Raw genomic sequence first — 23,423 nt, 5'->3', positions numbered from 1 at the left:
ACAAGTTACTGCACGCTTTCATCCAAAACCATCTCCTGTCTGACACACGTAAAATTAAGAAAGGGAGGGGAAAAAAGGAAAAAGCGGCTTTGATTTACAGAGATATCCAGTTCTCTTCAGACACATTCAAATCAGAAGAGATGTGAAATACATATTCAGTAATCCGATAAGGAAAAAATGACAGCTAAGCCCCCTTGACCTTTTATGCAGCCCATTAACACAGTCCGGTAACACCTGCTTTGTAATTAATGTGCTAATGAAGGCAGCAGGGTTCACCAGTTACCACGTTTCTGTACAGATTTCCGGCTTTGTTGCCATGTTGCCATCTCAATTAGTCTGCAGCACTCTTAATGTAGCCTCCTCCTGCAGGAAGAAAATTGGTTTCAGATGTGAATGCTTCATAATGAAGCAATCCCTTAATGTATAGTGAACTTATTATGCATTATGCTGAAACTAATCTTCTTTTGTCTAGAAGTGTATGTGTGCTTAAAACTTAGATGCAGAACAAATGATATTCAGATTTTTCCCCAAATGAGATATTTTGGAATAGTTTACAATAATCAGTCAAATTGTCACAGCCATAGAGTTGAAAAAGCTGTTCACTCAATACGCTGTTTGCTTAGGTTCTGTCCATACACGCACACAAACAAATCATTTTATGTCATATATTTCATGTCCACTTGCAATATTAATACTGTTAGAATTACTGAAATGTCACCTGGAAAGCAGAAAAGCATTTGAAAACTGTCATGTGGATAAGGTTTCCATGGAAACCAATTTCCTTGATATCCATGTGTTCAATATAACTGCCTGTAATTTTGTTTGGATACTTGTGGAAAAAAAAAAAAAAGCCGTAACAATAACTTGGAAATAATTTACACACTTTTAAAAGATTATAAAAATATTCATTTAATGCACTCTGTGGCTTATGCAATAGAATGGCACTAACCTGATCAGCATTCAACACTTCTAGCCAGAGCTGTCATGCTACATATGATGTATACAGCGTGTTGACTTAGAAAACCAAAGGATTTTACCAGAGTAAACACAGTGCCCTGAATTCTTTGCTCAGTATACAGAGGAGTTATACTAGAACAGTGAGGTAAATTACATTTGCAATGTAAACTACAATGTCATTGAATCCCCTATTGCAAGTCCCTATGACTGGTTACCTTACAGAGTGCTTCTGTGTCACAAAAACACATAACTCCAGAACAGGAGATACTTGTGCTGAGAACAAAGTGTAAGGCTGCCCCTATCCAAAAGTACTTATGATAAAATTGGATGTGGCAGGCATAATTAGTGGGAAATTAAAGTAACTGAGATGCAGAGATGAAACACTCTCAAAAGGCTGCCTGTGATAAGAGTTAATAAAAGAAATTACCAAAGGAAATAGCCCTTGTGAATAATCATAAAGTTTATTCCCTAAAAAGCAACCAAACAAAAAAACACCAATCAAATCCCAAAGCAAACCCTAAACGGTTTGTTGGTATTTTTGGGGTTTGTTTTTTTTCTTCCTAGTTTTGATTCCATAAAAACAGAAAAAAAAGGCAAAATCTCTTTCTCTCTCCTTTCTCCAAAAATGAAACACAACGCCCTGAGATATAATCTGTTAAACTGTAACCAAGTAACTAATGAGCAACATGATCAGGACCCTTGTTTGGAATAAGAAAGGTCTCCTATGAAAGAGTAAGGGCTTGAACTTCAGCAATTTGCTATTTTGATTTCCTCTTTGGTCTGGTTTTGACGAGAAAATTAATCCTGTACATAACAAACATCACCAAGTCCTGCTTCCTTGCTATTTTTCATGTTAAAAAATTTGGTGTCTTTAAGGATGGATTTTTTTTAGCTTTGCTCTCCTTATATCCTGAAGTCACCCAGAGCTACATTAGTCACTTATATCCTTAGTTACCTTAAGTTTCTTCAGACATCTCTTATCCTTAGTCAAATTATATCTTTAGCACTTCACATCTCTGTTTACTTTGTAACGCTCCCATGAAATACATGATCCTGTTATTGAAGTGAGATGCTTCTTCAACACGAATATGTATATCCATGTGAGCTATGTAACAAATGGTGAGTATTTTTTGCTATCTTTTTTCTGAAGATGAAAATCAAGTATCTGAAAGACATCTACATTCAGTTTAAGAAACCTTCAAGTGCGGATTCTTTCTTCTGACATTTTTCATGTGTAGAAGGAAAAAAACCCAATACCTTACAAATAGACAGAATATGCATTCGAATAAGACAACACTGGTAATAAAGGATAAAAAAAAAGTAAGAATACAGACTTTTTGCTTCCTTCAAAACCATTTTGTGAAGATTTTAAATTGTAAGTCATTGCATTGTTTCAGTGGGTCCGTAGTTAAACTGTTTGCTGTCTTATAAAGCTGATAACCCAGATTTTCTGAGTCACATGGCTAAGTTTTGAGCCCATATAAAATAAAAATAAGTAATGTGTTCAAAGCTTAAGGTAATTCTTTGTTGTTTTTGTTGTTGCTATTACAGCTGCAATGACAGCTGTTACAAGTACAAATTTCACAGAAAGTACAACTGCATATTTTACCTCTTTAAATATGTCCTACGTATTACAAATTCTTAACCTGAGTATACTTTGCTGCACTGCTTACACACCCAATTCAAGCCATAAGCAGAAAAGAACTCAAAATTCTATATGCCATTTCCTGGAAGTAGCCATAGACTATATTATATTGCTGACAACTGGTCATTATCGTCCCTGATTCTGAATTACCATGCTTAATTCTGGCTGTGCTACACTGATGCTATGCTTTGGCGCTGAATGAAGACCTGATGTTTTTTTTCTGTAGGCTACATCACTTGCTACTTTATGGTATGTTTTATGGAAAAAAAAAAAAAAAAAAGACGACCATATTCCTTCTTGCCAGGCTCAGATTTTTCTGTTTTCATTTAGCAGGTTTTTAATGCTCAATAATTGCAAGTAATTCTTCCTGAGATGTTTTTCCCTTGTACACACTAAAATACTTCTTCTTAGATGGCAAATTTGAGTAGTAGTTTTCTAGTATTATTATCATTTGCAAATAGTTGGAAAAGGTAGCAAACATGAAAATGAGGTTATTTGCAATGTTTATGGACTGTTCGTTTCACTAATATTTTGCTTCATATTTTTTTGCACTACATTGGAGGAAAATTGCTTTTTCTTAGCCCTAAATTAATATTAAACAATTTAACAAGTTTTAACTGGAATTTCTAGTTTCTTAAAATCTGTGGGACTATTTAGTTATATTATTTATATATATATTATTTATAAATATATATATTTACTATATTCTTGCCAATAGAATATTGGTCTAAATAGAGAATGAGTAGACATGTGGAGTATTGTACAGATGCTTTCAAAGTAAGCTAATGTGCAGAGAAAATGAGTACAAATACCTCACTAACTCTTGGTGTTCACCAGATAAAGTAAACATGAGAGTTATGATCCTAAATCTGTGGTGTTAAACCTGTATGAAAACTGGTCACCTAAAAATATAACATAGCAAAGAAATATTTATTATATGCACATTACATTGCTAGTTGCGTATTCTTAGCATTCTTTTTATAGCATAAAGGTTTTTTTTTAATTCAATCTTCCTTCCTCAAGTGTGTTACTGCTGTAACTACACATGTAAAAGTAGATGTGTGTCTGTATGTAAATATGCCCAGATCCCTAAAAAGACATTATAAAGTAAAAACTCTTCATTACAATAAAAGATGGGAACTAAAATTTTGTCTTTAATTGATCAAGCTCTGAAGTAATCTTTAGGTTTATATTATAGAAGTCTTCTATACTGCTCCATCTTCAAAGGAGACTGAGAATATCAGACTCAAATACATCACTGGAGAAATATCTTCTAAAGATTTTTAAGGTAATGAGTTTAGAGAACTTTCCCATTCTATATCTTTTTGTGTTTCTAAAATGTAGCCTTTCACCTTATTCTTCTGCAAGAGTCACAAAGCTAAATGTCCTCATTCCTTTGCACACTGTGGAATATGAAATACTATAGAATTAGTGCGATATTCCTATGGAACAGAAGAGAATATAACTAAGCATAATTGTTTCAAAATAGAAAAATCCCTGCAATTTAGAAACTTTTTTTATGCTCCTTTTTTATTGTTTCCTTGGAGTTAATCTCATTGCTTGTAATATTTCTGTATGTGAAGCTTTGCCTTGTGAGCTCATAATAAAACAACATAGAACTGTATTCCTTGTACTGCATAGTCATGACCCTTGGTCATTTTTCTTGTTAAAATGACTGAACTACAATAATTTCAGGGTAAAGCTCCATAACACAGATAGTACCATAATTTTCTTCCTCATGAGTGCTTAGAGTTGTAATAAGAACATATGTTTTAAGTAAATAACAGTAGGGGGTTTTATTAGGGGTATTATTTTGACTCATATTAGTCATTAAGAACTGATCTGATGGAAAAAAATATGTCTCCAAAATGCATTAATCCCTCATCCTGAGGCAATTAACATTTTTTTGCAAGGCTTTTAAAGCTCAAATATATGTGTGTTTTTCATTTGAAACGCCAAGCTGGCACTTTTGGAGGACCCATGTAAGTGCTCTCCCTGATAGAGAATATTGGATCTGGGTAGCTAGCTAGTACAATTGAGGTGCTTACAAGTGTGATGGAAACAGGACAGCAAAATGCCACTGTTTTTATGTCCCTTGGCCCTCGGGAGAGATGCTTCAGTCCTCTCCATGTCCTACTTACAGGATAATACATTTGTCCTCTGTGTGCAAGAACACAGCCCTACTTATAAATGAGAAGGGTTTATTTTGTTTATTTTTCCTTTACAAGCAAAAAGACATATCACAGAAAAATGCTATATAATAAAAACACCACCCCTAAATGGACTGTGTTCATCTAAATAACAGCAAAAAACTGATATACAGTGGTAATGTAACTCATTATATACTTCTGAAAGCTTCTTACTAGTAAAAGAGAAGAGGTCCAAGAAGAAAAAAAATGTTTATCCTGGTAAAGTCTGTTCTCTGGAGATCCAAGTTTTATTCTTGTTGCAGCAAAATCCTTTTGTGACATAAAACTTGTAATTTATGGTACCTTATCTGTAAATTGGGATGAAAAAAATACATTTCTATGCTCTACAACACTGCTTGGCATATATATACGTTCTGTGACTTTTTGGTGATCTCGAAGTGGAATGTATTGCAGAAGTGCACAGTATTATTTTATATACTATAATAATATATAAATATACTATAATACTATATGCTATAGGTTTTGCTCCAGTAGTATTTTGTACCTGTTTTTCTAACAGTAAATGACCATAAATTAAAACCTGTGTTTGTTTTTATTATTTTTCTTCTTCAAATTAAGTTATACTGCAAGACTGTCCTGATATATTTTAACACATTTAACAGAAATAAAGGTGATGTGTCAGAGAGTGCTGTTCATTTAAGAAGATCTTAATCTCATGTTTCTTCTTTCCCAGAATACTGAGTATTAGACAAGCCAAAGACTTTTCTGGTTAAAATTGAAACTCTGGGTAGTTCCTGTATTTGCTTCTTCATTTACAACTGAGCTGCACCTACCAACTACCTATTCAGGCTTGTAAGTTCAATTTTTCCACGGGTTTTTGTATCTTTTCTATATGCCAGTTAAACTCCATCTTGCCATCAAGAAGCCTTAAGTTAACCATGTGTATCACGGTTGGATTTAAAAAGTCAAATGTAATAGAAAAGGGAAAAAAAAAAGTCAAAGTGGTCACATAAACTCTTTTGTGTCTCAGCCTCATAAGCTACACAGTTCTACTGATTCATCATCCAAACTTAATTTAAAGTGACTGGGCTGACGCTACATTGGCTGCTACTTAGGCTCTGACTAGTGCTACTGGTGTGTGTCATTAGAATACCTCCCGTTGGACAGAAAAATGTCATTGCTGCTGGCTAGCACTGCAAAACACGTCATGTCACAGGAATCTGTTTGGTGCCTGGAATAAGATTTGAGTTGTCACAGTCTCATTTTACTAAAATAAAATAAAATAAAAAATAAAGGAAAGACTGAAGAGACAGTGGGGGAGAAAGGAGTGACTGGTTTACAAAAATGCACCTTTGTATAAAAAATCTGACATATTGAACAAGCTGGAGTAACGTCTGTTTTCAGACTGAGATGGAAGGTGACCTCTCCCAGAAAAAGGTGTCCATGGAGTCCTCTGGCTGGCACTGCAGTGGATACATCAGCTTAAATACATCTTCATTTAAGCATGTATGTTTGTAGCTAAAATCTCAAATCTCAGTAGGAATACACAAACACACACATACAGACACAGACAGAGAGATAAATACATATATTTACACATCTATATTTGATAAGAGATTGCATACATATAAAGGTCTGGAAGAACAGACATAGACAATGTCACGGAATAGGTGGGTGGCTGAGGGTGGGTGAGAAAAGCTGAGGAAAGCTGAAGAGAACTAAGATAATTAGCTGAAAGAAGAAATTTAAGCTCACTCCTCGTTGTTTATAGGGCACATGACCTCAATTTATAAGAACCTCTTATATAATTTAAACTCCTAATTTAACACATCCTCAGAGAATTTGCCTGTAAAAGTAAATTGATGTATTATTGCTAATGGAGGCTCATTTCCAGTGTGGAAATATCAAGCACATATTGAATAAATCACTTAAAAGTCAGTTAGTTTTATAAACACATTCTTTGTTCATGCTAAACTAATCCACATAGACTATTAGTTCAAAGTATCTTCTGTGCTATACGTTCTCTACCTACTTTATTGCACAATCTCATTTGGTTTTGGTTTTGGCTTTTTTTTTTTTTATCTAGGTATGTCTAGAGTTACCCTACATCTAAACTCCTAACAAAATAGTACACTATAGGTAGGCAAAAGCCAATAATACCTTCTTGGATACTTTTCTCGTTCTTGCACTATTCTTTGGCAAGAAGTTACAGAAGTCATTAGATCAATTCAGTTTCTGAAACTATAAAACTTAGGTAGCTCTATAATTATGAAACTTGGGCAGGTCCAGGAAATTACACAGGATTCTTTTTATATATATATATATATACACACACACTGATATGAATTAAGAATAACCCCAAAGAAATTGGATGAAAATGACTGTAACTGAGAATGATAGAAAAAATAACTAACTTCCTTGTTCTTTGAATTTTATTGTTTATTCAATTTTCCAAAGGAATCATAGAATCATAGAATGGTTCAGGTTGAAAGGGACCTTAAAGATCATCTTGTTCAAACCTCCCTGCCATAGGCAGGGACACCTTCCACTAGACCAGGTTGCTCAAAGCCCCATCATTTGAAACAAAAAAATCTTACATTACAGATTTTATTTTATTTTATTTTATTTTATTTTATTTTATTTTATTTTATTTTATTTTTTTAATTGCACATTAGATGTTTTTTTCTGGGCATTTGTTTTTTATTTCCCAGTGATATCTTGGGGCTTTTGTTGTTTTTTTGTTTTTAACCTAAATAAAGATAAGAGAATTCACAGAAGTAAGGGCAATTCAGTTTATGCTGAAGAATTACTTAAATGTTACGTATACTCTTTAACAATACAATTTTTAATGTAGTATCATTATATATAATGATATTAATGATATTATCAATGATATTAAATCAATTCTATTAAAACAAACACTGACAAATGTAATGCTGAGTACCAAAGAGGAGATTTTGTGAAGGACTCTGTATTCACGTTCAGAGTGTGTTTGTATATAAAGAATTTCCTGGCTCTACCTATAGCTTAGGCATGTTAGACTTAAAGAAAGCCTTGTGGCCCAATACAGAGTTACACCAGATACAAATATAGTCCATCATTAGTGAAAGAAAAGTACATCTGAAGATAACAATGTGCTGGGTTGAAGACACGTGACAGAAAGATTTAAAATGGCTGCACATCTCTGGAAGCATGACATTTTGTACTGGCAGGAGCAGAAGCAGGCAGAACAGAAAGGAAAATGCCTAATGAGGTTTGAAGATAAAGATGTTACAGTGCCTTGTCCAAAACATACCAAATTTTTTTTTCTCGTGTGCTGTACCAGGTTTTCTGTCAGGGTCCACACTTCATTCATAATAATACATACACCATGCAAGAATAAAACAAGGAAAGGTTAAGAAAAGTAGTGTGGGTGTATAATACTGACAGAAACTGTACAGGTCTCATGACGGCAATGATTTACCCCAGCTGAAAAACTGGCTAGTATATAATTTTCTTCAATAATGAGAATTTTCAACTTTCCTCCGTATGATCAATATATTCTCTGTGTATATGCAAAAGAAAAATAAAAAATGTTCTATGTAATATCTTAGGTAAAGTATATAACTGGAATTATAGAGAGGAGACAGATTTCAATTAAATGTCATATCTTTTTTCCCCAAATCATTTAAGATCTCAGTTAGCTTTCAACAGAAAAGTGCACAAAGACATGAAGCAGAAATTTTTAAGTATGGAATGAAATAAGAAAGGCACTTCAGCTTTTGTTCTGTAAAATACAAAAATAAGATTATTAGAAATATTATTTTTAATTCCAAACAATTTACATTTAAAGTAAGTAAAGAACAGTTTGGTGTACTGTAAAATACCAACATTTAAATTCTAAATATTTTTAGAAATGTGCTAATATGCATTTTGTCTAGTATAGATAGGGACTTGAAAACAGCTTTCAAAGCAGCACTAAAATTACTTCCACAGAAAATACACACAAAATGTAGCTAACTTATAACCTACAAGAATCTACCAGAACGTAGAGACTGCAAATTTAAGAAATCAGTCTGGCTTTTGTATTTTTTTCTGTTTAATTGGTGTCATGGTTACGCATGGACTAATGTATAGCTCAAGTTGGAAAACAAGCTGACAGTTATATGAGAGAGAAACTAGCATCAACAGGAAGAATTGTATTTAATTACATGTTGCTAAACAGAAATTCATGGAGTTGATACTTAGGAAGAACTAATAGAAACCACACTAGCTTATGGCCAGCACTGAGACTGGGCTAACATTTTCTTGACCAGTAAAGGGTTTTTTGTGATTATTTTTTTAAAAGCATAAAGAAAAAAAAAGTCTGTGAAAACAGCAAATAATTAAATTTATTTTTTCTATAGTACCATAGAAATTAAAGTGGATGGACCTTCAGGAGATCATCTGGGCCATTCCCACTCCTACTACATTCTGAGTAGTATCAAGTCTGCATGGATGGTTTAATCTACACTGTAATATAAGTAGATACCACCTTGTAAGTAATTTAATGTACCATTCTCCTAAACTGCTCTTCCTGTGACAGGAATCAAACTATCACAATGGTCTATCTTTACTATTAATTACTGAGATATCCTCATTGTTTAGCACACACTACTGTGTTGCAATCCACTAAAATTTGAATGCTATAGGAGAAAGCATATTGTGTTATAAGGCCAAAGCCTATTAACCCCCCTGAAGTGGAATTGTACCACTGACTTCAGTAGAAATCACAGCTAGTTTTGACTGTGTTCTTCATATTCTAGTGTTTGCTCTTCTATGAAGCAAATAAAATTAGGTCATTTTAACTGACTTATGGAAATTCAAAATATTGCAGGTCACTAAGAAAAAAAACCCCAAAAACTAAAGAAAATATTTTAAGACACACAACATGAAGAAAAATGTTAAAAACAACAGATCTGCTTTGAGAAGCAGTTTGTCAGCCCTCAAGTATGATGATGGACAATTCTTTTGAGTTCATATATGAATAAAAATTCTCCTTACTTTTGTTTAAGTATGTTTCTGAAGTTCCAAAACGTTTTAGAAAAGGCTCGTTAATCCTGTACTGCTCACCAGCTGCTGCTATCTCTAACATCACCAGAATCACCAGCCAACATAATAAGAAGATTATATTGCATAATGCATTATGAGATGATGTGAAAAGTGTATTATGCCCATTGTTGGATAATACATACCCTTGCTGAAGAAATAAAACATTTGATACATGCTATAAAGGTTATCATAAGGTTCTCTCTTCATATAAATTTCTACGTAATGTGAAATTCTACAAGGTGCTGAGGCACTAATGATAGACACCCCATAGTTTTCCTTATTCATATTCAGTAAGAGAAGCTGCAAAGTCTAGTACAGCTGATTCCCAGCAGGACAATGGGCTCCTGAAACACAGATTTTCCAATATGCTGCGTACCTTTGTGTAGTAATGGGGATTTTTCATGTTTCTTTGTGTGGCCAGATCACATCTTGTTCACTTATTGCTAACATTGAAAAGTGTGCTTCTAGTCGATTTTCTTTTTTCCTGTTTCAAAATCGTGTAAGTCGATGATTGGTAGGTGATAATTTTCATGACAACCTGAACTTTGATACGAAAGCTTCAAAGAAGGCTCATGCTTCTTTGATCATGGCAATTTTTTTTTTAAGGTAAAATGTTGATCCTGTGGTATGCAACCTTATTTGATTTCCATGAGGGAATCCTTCTTCACTGCTCTTTGTCCAAAATAGACGTTGCACTGCTAGCTCACTACCATCTTGTCTGTGCATGATCTCTTTCTTACACTGACTGACTTATTAGAATCATGAGGCCTTAATATTTTCAATTTTAGGTCTAAAACACCTATTCTGCCAAGTAAACAGCAGGCTGAAGATTAGTCTTCAGCATACAATGCCTCATAACTTCTGTGGTTTCTATCTTAAATATTGACTCACTATTGCAATGTTTAAATGTGTTATGAAAAAAGAATGAATTTGAGACAGCTGCTGCTGGACCAGGCAGCACAACAGCTGAACCTGTAGGTTCAGTCTTCATCAGTGCCACTTGCGCCCAAACTGAAGCGCACTATTGTGTTGAACTTTTTTGTCTTATAAGCTAGATGCCCAAGTCTGTCTGCAAGCTAGGATCATGGTTAACCAATAGTATAGACATACTTAATACCTGAAACAAACAATTAACATGACAGACCTCTCTTCCTACCAGATACCACTTATTTTGTTAAAAAATACTTTTCTTTACCCTTCTTCCTCTACCTGACAGGAAAAGTATGGCTGAAGATGGAAGATGTGCTGTTTGTTATTTAGTATATTCTAGACAGTTGAGCACTGACTGAGAAATCTGACGATATGATAATTAAATGGACTCTATGTTTGAAACATAAGCTTCTTGTTATGAAAAGGTTAAAAAAAGAAAAAAAAAAAAAAGACACTTAATTTTAGCAGTGGTAGCATCTTAGGGATCATAAAGCTGTTTCCAGAACTGATATATGCTTGCAAGTTAGAGAAACATAAGTTGATCTTAGATTTTTCCTATCTATCTGCCAAGTCCTCTTTTGATTTTATTTTAACTAACACAAGATACAGTTCTCTTGCTCACTCACACTATGAAGACAAATTCATGGTGACTCTTCCAAAAATGTTTGAATGGAGATGAACAGAATTCATGAAAACAAGCACAAGATCTTCAAATTCTGGGATCTTAACAGGGTCTGAAATAGGTCAGAGAGGTTTCTCAGAACTAATTAGACTAATGTAGTGACACTTTTCTGACTATAATTTCAGCACCTCTATTTCCTAAATCTTGGAATATCTTCAGTTTTACAGTATCCTTGTCTGCTCTGCCAAGAAAAAGGGTGTTTTAAACATAAGGCTTCTAACTGATCTTCAGTTTTTTGTTATCAGTAAAGAAATGAGAATCTGGTTAAAAATTAGATAGATTCATAATCATGTGTCTACATGAGGGACAGAAAGGGACTGTGTTGATAAGAGCTAGAAAATATGTGGCAAAGGAGTAGGCTGAGAAGGCATCCAGGCATCAGTATGTTTGCTCTACCTCTCCACACCTTTATCGTCAAGACTGCAGCCCATGGGAAGGACCCATGCTGGAGCACGGTAAAAGGGTGAGGAGGAAGGAACAGCAGAGAAGAACTGTTACGGACTGATCACAGCCCCCATTCCCTATCACCCTGCACCACTTGGGCAGAAGGCAGAGTGAGGAAAGAAGGAGGGAAGCCAAGTCTGGGAGGAAAGGTGAGGTGGATTTTTAGTTTTTGGTTTTGTTTCTCACCATTTGAATATATTTTAACTAGCAAAAAATTAAATTAATTTTCCCTAAGTGGAGTCTGTTTTGTCCATGATGGTAATTGGAAAATGATCTCATCACGTTTATCTTGACCCATGAGGTTTTTTCACCTTGTTTTCTCCCCCTGTCCTATTGAGGAAGGGGAGTGAGAGAGTGGATGGGTTGCTGTCTGGCAGCCAGCCAAGGTCAACCCACCATACCTATATATTTAGTTGTCTTCAAATTCTTTGTTTCCTTGAAGGGAGTCGAATGACAGACTCATCTGTAAAAGCAAAAGGAAGAGTTAGACAGGGGGAGAGAAGTGTATGGAGGCAATTTAAGGTGGATAGCGAGGTCATTGGCTGTCCAAGATAATATAGATTTTTTTTTTCTAATATTATTCGGAGGAAGTAGAAACTATGAACTTCATATTGGAAGATTTGCATGAGTGCAAATCATTATATCTCATCTCCTTCCATAACGGCTATGCCAATTTGTGACAGATAAAGATGTATGGTAACCTTGAAATGATCTTGCAGTCTGAAGTAGTTTAGAAAACCTGTCTTTTAGGATAGTGAAAGAGACTGTCCAATGTTTATTGGCTGTTTTGTTTTGTTTTCCAGAAGGTTTCACATTTCAGATATAGGAACACATTTTTGAAACATTAAAGGTAGTATTAAAATTCAAAGGATTCAACAAAGGCTAAGACAGGAGCAAAAGAGAAGATAGTGAAGGATGTAGGATACTAGTGCAGTGTATAGGTATTTAGAGCTTAGGTCTCCAACGCATAACTTCCATATTGATTACAAAAGTTTTTGTCACAGCTCTCTTCTTGCCTAATGCCCCTTTCCTATAAGTCTTCCATATTTCTTTGCTTTGTTATTTTCTGTTCTGAATGTTCTGCTTTTTTATCTATTTGTTTTTTTTTCCTTTTTTTCACCCCCTGTTACTTTCTACTACTATTGCCCTTGTTTGAGGTGGAGCAGAGCCAACTTTCGGTTCAGTGAGAGGCCTCTTGCTTACACTTGTTGTGGCAACCAGGGTCAGCTGACTGGGTTGTTTACCCTGTGTATGGGTTGCACCTGTGGGAAGGCGTGGACAGGTCAGGTGACCCAAACTGACCAATCGGGTATTCCATGCCATCTGCCATGCTCAGTATAAAAGCTGAGGGATGAAAGAAACTGGGTTGGCTTTTCTTCAATGGTTTTGCTTCTTCAGTGGCTGATATCTGAGGAGGACTCTGTCAGTTCATCTGCGTTTGATCCTGCTCTGTGGGGTCTGGAAGGCAGATCCTGTTCCTATTTATTACTGAGACCAGTCTGGAACTTTCCCAGTGCCTGCCAGTGACATCTCCCTGGGAGCTTAGTATAGTTTTGTATGTATTTATATATATTGTATCTATTTCATTATTTTCTTTTATTTTTTATTCATATTTCATTACAATAGTTTAGGTTTTTTTCTAAACTCATAAATCTCTTTATCTCTCTTCTTCCTCACCTTGGAGCGAGAGGTGGGGTAGAGCATCTGTTGTCTTGTCATTGGCTGACCTGGCACAAACTTTGACAACTACAATACAAGCCTTTCCAAAGCCAGCAATTACAATGTATGGCTTTCAAATTAATTTCCAACAAAGTATTTTTAATCAGGCAAAATGAGTGTGTCCATTATTACTAAACACTTTCTTGTTTTTAAGGTGGCTACAAAGAAGATGGAGATTCCCATTTTACAAGTCATATGGAAAAGATGAGGGTTAATGAGTACAAGATACTCCAGGGGAGATTCCAATTGGACGTGAGAGGACAATTTTTCACAATGAGAACAATCAGACATTGGAATAATCTTCTCAGGGAAGTGGTGGATTCCCCAGCATTGGACACTTTTAAGATTCATCGGAACAGGGTGCTGGGCCATCTTGTCTAGACTGTGCTTTTGCCAAGAAAGTTTGGACCAGATGATCCTTGAGGTCCCTTCCAACCTGGTATTCTGTGATTTTTCTATGTTCCCTGCATGGATATTTTCCATCTTTATCTTCTTTTTATCTTTATTTTATTATTGTCTACCTGTTTTGTGCCAACGTTTCAAGTGAAAATACGGAATGGTGTTGGTCTCATAGTACTTTTGGGTTTCCAATGGTCAATAATTTTTACAACAAGATGGAGAACTATAGAGAATTTCTAAGTTAACATTACTTTCCATGATTACACATGACTTTTTTCCATTTTTCAGGAATTTCTTAGTGAAATATCCAGAGAATGTTAAGAATTAGATCACAGCTCCTGATAGCAAAGACAAATTAAGAAGCCCACAATAAACTAAAAAAAAAAATAAAAAATATTCAAACTTTGAGGAATCTTCTTTTGGACTTAATGTCAGATCACTAGTTAAAGCCTGTCCCTGTCAGACATTCTGATCAGTTAGCTTAAGAAATATTAATATTAGAAAAAGCCCTCATAAGTACCATGTATCTGTTATATGAAAGTGTGAGGTCTGGGAGTGTTGTACAGAATGTCACTTTTGACATGTTAATTAAATCACAATTAAATCAGTCATATACAGAAAATATTAACAATACAATGTATACATCAAGAGCCATGAAAATGATGTTTTAAAACAAACTGAATTAAAAATATTTCTGTATAATTCAGATTTTTTTCACTTTGTGGTGTGATTCTTCCCCTAGACACTAAAGATAAATCTATGGTTTTCTGAACCATAAATTTTCTGGTCTCGTTTGTAGCATCTTGTATCAATAACCTGCAATGCAATCTGGCTGCAGTGGCCTGATTGTGAGTTATTCTCCCTGTGGAAGGGAAATCTTTAGTTCTACTCAGCCTGAGAATATGTTCAGTGCACAAAGCCCTAGACCCTGAGGCAGACTTCTCTGCCTGAGATAAGGAAAAGAGGGGAATGGTTCTTTGCACATCTTGACATGATTCTTAACTTTGTGGATAGATTTTTAGAGCCATAGTGTGTTATAAGGAGACGAAAGTAAGTTGAGATTCAGAGTGAGTACCTGTGTCTGATTTCACCCATACTAGTGTGGGAGGCTTTGATATGAGTCTCAATACCAGGGAGGATGCCAAGAAAGCTTAGTACTTTGATGTTATTTTATACACTTTTAAGACTACTTTGTGGTCCAGAGGAGAGTCCATTGCACTTCTCTGTGGCCCTTGTAACTGTTTGATGTGTGGAGACAGACCAATGTACAGGGGTAATATTCACTCCAACACAGGACAGTCAGTGAAACAGACACAACTTTACCAAATCCTTTGAGTGCTGAGCAAATATTCAGCAATGCCACAACTTAAGCTGACCTTCCTTCTCAAGAGGACAATGGCCCTTGTAAAAATCTGATTGCTCTTCAGAAAAGTAAGTTTGTGAGCAGGAGAGAAAACAGTACATCTAAGAGGCTTTTCTACGTGTTTCTTAGCCCCTCACCCCTCAACTGACGTGACTAATTCTCAGAATTATTGTTATCATTATTTCTACTTATAACACTGTACACTGACAGAAAAGTTTATTTCGTAGCTTTATTTCTGAGCTGTATGATGAAAAGAATTATCTGGAATATAGAATAAGCCTGGAATGAAAAATTATACTTTAGTTAGTTAGCTAGTGTCTGTTGTCTATGATTCTATGTTTTCATTGTTATCAGACCTGAAAGGGAAGCTGCCAGAAAAAACTGCTTACTTTACAGATCACTGGTTGAACTCCAGAGAGTCAGCTGGCATGAAAGAAGCCTGAGCTCAGAAAGACACTTCAGTTTTTGTAGCATTGTTCCTGTACTTCTGATCCATGAAAGAGTCATCAGAACACAAAAATAAAGTGATCTGCAGAACACTTCCAAGCCAAAAGAGTTGGGTTGTGGTTTCAATTAACAAATGTATTAACAAATTACCGTTATACCATGAAATATGAATGAAAAACCTCATTCTTATCTCAATCTGTTGCAGGTAAAGGCAAACTTTAAAGCAGCAGCATCCTCATGTTTTTGTAGAATTGTACTTATGATTAAGCCTCTCCTTAAGATTAGGGAGATTTGTTGAGATACATAATAAAATATCTGTCTCCAAATTAGGGATATTAGGGAGCTAATGGTTCACAAAGTTTTCAATTGTACAACAGAATGGAAATTACCAGACTGCTCAGTGGTCCATCCTATCTTAGGACACAACATAAAACTGAAAACTAGCATTTTCCCATTGATTCCAAAAAGCTCTGTCCCAGACCTTTTAGCTGGCCTTATGTAGTCCTTAAAAAATGGGCACAAATAAACCATCAGAAAGACAATTTTAGACTTTTTCTCAGAAAAAGGCCAACTCTTAACAGGCTGTGAGTACCCAATCTTTTATATGGGAAGAAAATATCATTGATCAATATATCAGTGCATTCAGTCAGGAAAGAAAAAAGAAAAGAAAAACCCAAAAACTTTCAGGTTTGTTTTGTGTGGGGTTTTTTTTGTTTTTTTTTTTTTTTTAGGGAACACAGTTACTATGTTTCTAAAAGAAAGTAAAAGTGAATGTAAAGATGAAATCTGTCGTCTTTAAATCCAAATAGATTTATCTGTTTTCTTCATAAGTCCCTCTAGTTGCTACAGAGGATTCTGGCTGCCCATTGTGAAGGAAATCCCTGTCTGACATACAGCTGCATGTTTGAGTTCTCTTTGAGACAGCAAAGAATAACTCTGGTACAATGCCTTTTGGTAATTTTTATTAGTATAAAAATTCTGAGGTGACGTTTTGTTCTGAGACGGCCTCAATCAATTTCAGCTCATCTCCTTCTTTATCTGCTAAGAATAGAGATTGAAATGCATTTTGTAAACAAATATAAAGGTACTGGCTTTTTGGGGAGGGGTTGCGTTTCCTATTTCTATTATTTTCTCCAACGTTATTACTTTGTCTTTTTTTATAGAAGCTCTGCAAGACATTATAGAAGACTGAAAACCAAAACCTTAGAAAATTGTACTGGACTTAATTCCTAGCTGAACAGAAAAAAGCTTGGACTTTACAGAAGGAAAAAAAAGCAGATAAAAACAGAGCTTGCCTGATGCAATTGATTTCAACTGGACTTTTCTGACTTACATAACTGAAATCTGTCCAAGAATTTTTTGTAATTTTTTAGAATGCAGGGTTTGATTTTTCTCCAAAGCCGCCTTTTGATATATTCATGGGATTCCTCAAAGACCTCTGTGGGTAAAATCTGAAATGAATTCACTTATCTGAGAAAAAAGTATACCACTGATATCATTGCCCGGAGAAATATTAGGAAAAACAAATAAATTACAATATCAGAATCATTCCAAAGGGGAAAGAAACTCCAGAAACATAGTGATTTCTTGCACATACGGTATATTAGAGATGCAAGTTACTTCAAGGCTTTCAATTGATTTGATTTTTCTGTGGCTGGTTTAACTCAATATTTCAAGGTCCTTGCTTCTTGATTATGTTGCTCTTTGCTTCTTTATTGTGTTTTTATTTTGAAATATTATGATGAGAAACACTGTTTTGAGCATCATGTGAATGCACAGGTATACATAATGGCACTTGTATTTCCACATGATCTCATTATTCCCTAGGTTAAACTGATCTTTCATCACTCCTTTCCCCCCACTCCCCAACCCTCTTTGTCTCACGCACACATTTAACGCTTTAGGAGAAACAACTCAAAACATTAGCTACTGTGGAAAAGTAACTGAAGATATTGAGGGTTCTTGTGAATAGTGTGTGATTTTAAGTCAGTTATTAGGAATGAAATCTGTGATCGGCTTCTCATGAGTAACTCACTGAGCAACTTAGAGACGGGGAATGAGAGTAACGCATTAAAAAAGCACAAGTTTTTTCTTTGCAGGTCTATGATTCTTAGCTGCTAGTCTCTGCCCTAGACTCCAAATACATTGGCTACAATGGTACTTTTCCAGTAACTGAGGTCTGTCTTTAAACAAAAACGGATGTAGAGTGAGACGATGAAGTGACTTTGCTTCTACCTCCTTATGTGCTGTGGCCAAAACTGGATTTTACACGTTTTCTTTAGTTTGTTTGTTTTTCATTTTGGCAAGCTGTCACCAATAGGTAACCAGATAGCATCCTTTATGGCTTTTCTGAAAACCAAGAAAAATAATTAGCATGTTTTAGTGCTGTTCGTTTAGCTGTCATATATGAAACCTCTTCATTATTTGCAAAGCCATTTCCTTAAACTGCCTCTAATATTTTGTAAAATTCCCTGTACTAGATGTGGACATTGTATACTGATTTTCTGACAGAGATTACTGGATTTATGAGATCGAGACTGATGATAAACTTTACTGTATGACACTTCTTATGCATTTTTTTTAAAGGCTGAAAACTATTAAAGTGGCTTGAGGATTGCATTATTTGTTATTATTTTTGGAATGTGTCTCAGATATAAAGAGATTTTTGTCTATTGGTTTGTTCCATTAATACTTAGCAGTTGTTTTCTATGTTAAAGATGTGAGACATTTTGCACTTAATTCAGCTGTGATATGTTATGCAACAACTACAGAGGTGCCACCCATACAGTACAGGCAGAAGAGGATTTTTCTGCCCATAGAAGTTTACAAAAGATACGTGAAAGGTCACTGCAATACCTAATTCTCTCCAAGAACCATGATAATGAGAGCAGCAGAGGAGCACATCATGTAGGGGAGGTGGTGCACAAAGAGGTTCAAAGGCAGACATGGTAACGCTCTGTGGCTGAGCAGGATGTCCTCCTCAGGCAAGGTGGGAGCTAAAACAGCTTTTCCATTCAATCTAACCTTCCTAGGGGTATACTCCTGGGGTCAGTTCAAAGGCAACTGTGCAAATACTCCTGTGCGGAAACCTCAAGTGAGGTCAGTGTCTCCACCGCTGTTGCTGGAGGTACTGTCAGCTGCAGCTGGGTAGCCCTCAGGCTATCCCCAGTGTCCTTGCAGGTGGGGTCCCCTCCGTTGAACAGCAGGATGAGACTTGTCGGCTGTTTGCTGCCTGACACAATTACAACCACGATGTTTGTGTTTAAAATAAGGCCTTCTGCCAGCTGGCCAACTCTTAGCAGGATAAGCCTGGTGGCTCTAACTGCTGAGAGGCGTTTCTGCTGCACTGAAGGTGTTGCTTACTCACTCTGATGGTTGCAGACAATGTTTAACTGATTTCAAAAAAACAGTATTCCACATTCGTACTTCGCTAGCCAATAAGTAAAACAATAAATAAATGTATGATACTGAAATGGGTAAATGTGGTTAATACATAGAACACAACTTTCTTGTAAAGCTGGAAGAGGCTCCTACTGGAAAATTGGAGATGTCAATCATGTCTGGATACCCATTTTGTAAGTGCGACCCAATATTTGTTATAAAAAAACACTGAACTGTTGTGGTTTAATCCGAACCGGCATCTAAGCACCACACAGCAGCTTGCTTGCTCCCCTGCAGTGGGATGGGGAACAGAATTGGAAGGATAAAAGTGAGAAAACACATGTGTTGAGATAAAAACAATTTAGTAATAAAAAAAGCTGTAGTAGTAGTAATAATAATAATAATAAATTTGTAAAGAAAACAGGGAAAAAATAACAGAGAGAGAAAAATAAAACCCAAAAAAGACAAGTGGTGTAAGTGAAAGCAATTGCTCACCACCAACAAACCGATGCCTGGACAGTCTGTGAGCAGCAACCCCCCCAACAATCTCCCCTGCAGTTTTGTTACTGAACACATCATATAAGATTGGATATCCTTTTGGTCAATTGGGGTCAGCTGTCCCAGCCGTGTCCCCTCCCAACTTCTTGTATACCTCCAACCCCCTTGCTGGCGGGGTGATGTGAGGTGTAGAAAAGGCCTTGACACTTTGTAAGCACTGCTCAGCAGTAACTAAAACATCAGTGTGTTACCAACACTATTCTCAGCACAAATCCAAACCATAGCCCTGTACAAGCTACTGTGAAGAAATGTGACTCTATCCCAGCCAAAACCAGCACAAGATGGAAAAAAAAAAGAAGCCCACATGTCAGCAGTTGTGTTCATCAGTCATATCAAACAGAGTTGATCATTGTCAAACTGTTTGTCTAAATCACACTTTGAGGTGAATCCCCCACCCTTCGTCAGGACACAAGTACAACAGATTCCAGTAGAAAAAACCCCAAAACTATATAGAGTATTATATGTTAGATGAGAAATATTTTTCTACAGTACTGACGTAAGAATAAATATTGATAAATTTCCTCTAGATATCTCTCATAACTCCTCCTGCATAAACCACTTCGGAAACTTAGAAGCAGCTTCATCAAAGCAACCTAAGGCAGAGACAATGTCACACGTAGGTGCATTTGTATCCTGTATCACTTCACTTTCATTCTACTTATTTGTTCTGTGCCTATATACCTCAGTGAACATAATTCAGATATGAGTTTTCATAGTGAAAAATCAGTTACGAAGAAAAATCACAAGTGATTAGGTCTAGACATTTTCATCACATATTAAATTCCTGTGTACAATATGGTCTATTACTTGTCATAGTAGTGTTTGGGAGCTTTTTTGATGGAAAAGGGCACTGTTTGTAAGCATGAATGTTTCATAACATTCTCCTTTATCCAGACCCAGTCAAATATGATTCTGTGAGAGTAAAACTTCAAAATATAACTCAGGATTTTTGCCTGCAAGAACCTCCCATCTATAGAGTGAAAACCTTTTCCAAGATCTCTATTGAAAATAAATATATTATAATACTGATGAAATAGATAAAAATAATAATGCTTTAATATTATTGATCATATGCTACATGTTCTATTTTCTCATTTTCTTGCCCTTTTTGCTGTATGGTTGTAAATTAGAGGTAAAGATGACTTCTTTTTAATTTTAGTTTCTCTCTAACCTTCCCATCTCTTTCCTATTACAGGCTTGTATTTTATTCTATAATTCTTTTTGTCTTGAGCCTACTTTTTTGTTTTGTTTCCCTTTCTCTTTCCTATTTCTAGTCTTTCAGCTATGCGCTCCTCATTCACGCTTTTAATTCATTTTTTCATGTTATGTAACTTATATACTCCCCTCTCTTTTTTTTTTTTTCTTCTGGATGAACACATTTTCTCTTATGCTTCCTTTTGTCCATCAATTCGAAATAGGCAATTTAATTTGAACACCAAAGAGCTGAAAGCATCAAAAAGGCCCTGTGTGCTATACTGTCTATGCCAGGTTTTATTTTACAGAAACACAAGGTAGAGCATCAGCTGGTGGATTAATATTTGCTAAAGTTGGATGGTTTCTCTTAACAAGCATTTCTTCCTACTGCCTGTTTCTCTAGCTCAGTAAGAGCAACAAACCCTATTCCCCTTATTTCTCCCCCTTTTTCTCAATATGCCATCTGTGTCTCATTGTAAGGAACAGACAACCCACATTCTAGTTTCTTTGTGCAATTGCAAAACTAATGTTGCTCACAGTTCTTGAATGTTTGAGTTGGCTCCTCTGTCCTGGTTTGCTCTTTTAGCCTATTCAAGATTTTGTTTTCTATATTTGACATACAAGACTTCTATGTTCCCTGTTCAACTCTGTAACTAGCATTGTGCCACCTCTCTTTACCACCCTATCTTCCTTCCCTCCAAAGGGATGTATGGTAGGAGGAGGATGAGTTAGGAGCTAATGCCTCTTCCTAATTCACCCCTAAAAGGAGAAGAGTATTAACTCCAGAAATTCCTGCTCTTGCTGAAGCTGAGCTGATAGATAACAGGAGGGACTGGCAGCTCCCATCTGAAACCAAGCTTTCCTTCTTACATCCTCCTCTCCCTTTGTTCTCATCCAAAAATGGTAAATAAATGAAGCCCTGTCACTCTGAAAAGTGTGTACAGTTTCAGTGCTTGTTTGGTGCATCAATTGCAAGACTACATACAAATTCGATAGAAATGCAAATTTGTACAAGGCTTTGAAAACATAAAGTCCTATGCAAGCGCTAAGTATGATTATGATGACTATTAGTGACCCTAAGTGTGGTATGATTTCTTTTTAGGGCAGAACTGAGACTAGTTTGACACGTCAAAGAGAAGTTAGCCTAGATTTGAAGGTCTGCTTTAACTAAGTCAATTTCACACCTGCTCCCTTTGTCAGTCCATATGTTTGTCATCAATGAAAAATCCTCTCCACACGAGCATTTGCAGTGGGAATGATTATGACACATTTCATTATCTTCAGCAAATTGGATGGTTCAGTCCTTGAACTGCTGAATACCCCACACAGGTCTTGTCCGCATTGCAGACTTCACTCAGTTACAGCATAATTGAGCTGAACCCATCATATAGAGCCTGTGCTTCTAACTCCACTGCAGAGCCGAATCTTTTCAGCTGTAGTTCAGAGCATGCAGGGATTAGTTTCTTCCCAAATCTGAAAAGGAAAAAAGGTTCCCATTTTGATACCATTTAAAGTCAGTGGAACTGAACAATTTGAATAAGTAATCAATATGAGTCCTTATTTATTTGTGATTTCTTAAGTATTGTTTAAAATTTCTAAAGCTACATATTGATTATTTTTTTTTATAACCAAAGATTCTCTTCACTGAATGAGTCCATGCCTATTGTACCTTGAAATAGTTATTGCCTCATTTGTTCCTATTCAAGAATGATAATTACACCTGACAACATTTTTACTCTATTATGAAGCGTTTGTCAGGTTAAAGCATATCAAGGGCTTCTATGTAATGGAGCTAAAGGATGTTGAATCAAAGTAAACAGCGTTTTTCTGCATTTCATTATTCTTTTTCTCTAGCAAAGGCCAGAATTCAGTATTTTCAGAGTGTTTCAGAAAGTTAGAGTTCTACCCGGGGTTACTGTTACCTGAGAAGCAGCTGTTCGCAGTTCCCACCCCCTTAACAGAAATAATACAATATGTTTTCTTGACATAGTGAACATTTAATACATACTCTCATAAAGGACTGGAAATTATGTACGGAATAAAATATAAAATAACATTTTGACAAAAGCTGTTTTATGGTGCTAATTTTCCTCACAGAACTCTTTCCTTCATAAGTGGAGAAAATCACCTAGATGCAATATTTAAACTCCAGCCTTACGTTTGTGTATCAGGACCCCATATAAACACATTTCTCACTGATCTTTCAGAGGTGAGTTGGCAGCCTCTGGAGTGTGACCACAATACATAAGGTATGTGTCACCTTGTGACACTTGCTGGATTGATTCCTTCAAGTGAGGTAGTTTGAGGAATTCCTGCTTTGCAGTTCTCAGTGGGGTTTAGAAATGAGAGAGATTTTGAGCTGCCAGGTGCGAAAGGCAGAAGCGGAACTTTCTTTCAAGTGAAGTTTTACACTGGAATAAATACACTCACAAATTTAAAGGTGCCTCCAGGTAGTAATGTCTTCAGATAATTGCACAGGTATCT

This window comes from Larus michahellis, chromosome 2, assembly GCF_964199755.1.
Source record: "Larus michahellis chromosome 2, bLarMic1.1, whole genome shotgun sequence".
NCBI classification, from domain to species: domain Eukaryota; kingdom Metazoa; phylum Chordata; class Aves; order Charadriiformes; family Laridae; genus Larus; species Larus michahellis.
The sequence above is the reverse complement of the archived record's forward strand: the minus strand, read 5'-3'. Positions refer to the sequence as shown.